Genomic DNA, 517 nt, shown 5'->3' with positions numbered 1-517 from the left:
ACCACAGCCGTTCAAAAATCACAAAAAATCACGTCAAAAAGTGATCGACCCACAAGCCCTGAACAGCCATCGCCAAAGACACCTTTTCACAAGCCCCCCCCCCCCCCCGACCCTCCGCTGCCCCAACTCGTTCATAACAAAACGGGATGTTTGCACTGTGGATTTGTGACCCTCTTTCGTGATATATCTGAAGCCCATTGGAGCGCCCCGGACTCCCCTGAAGACCCCTTGAAACCTCCATTTTCACTGAAGCTCCCTGGAAACATCTGAAGCCCCCAGAAGCCTCATGAAGCCTCCTGAAACACTAAGGCCCTCTGAAGCGCCCTAGCCTTCGGAAGCCCTCTAAACCCCCCGAAGTCTCCTGAATTCTCCCTAAAGCCCTCGGGAGCTCCCTGAAGCCCTGTGAAGTCCCCTGAAACCGCCTGTAGCCTCGGGAGAACGAAATAAAGAAGGAAAGAGAAGGAGCCTCACCTTCTCTCCTCCCTTATTCAGTATATAGTTTTCATATCGATGGTTC

The sequence above is a fragment of the Penaeus monodon genome, chromosome 31, assembly GCF_015228065.2.
Source record: "Penaeus monodon isolate SGIC_2016 chromosome 31, NSTDA_Pmon_1, whole genome shotgun sequence".
Classification (NCBI taxonomy): Eukaryota; Metazoa; Arthropoda; class Malacostraca; order Decapoda; family Penaeidae; genus Penaeus; species Penaeus monodon.
This window is presented reverse-complemented; position numbering follows the sequence as displayed.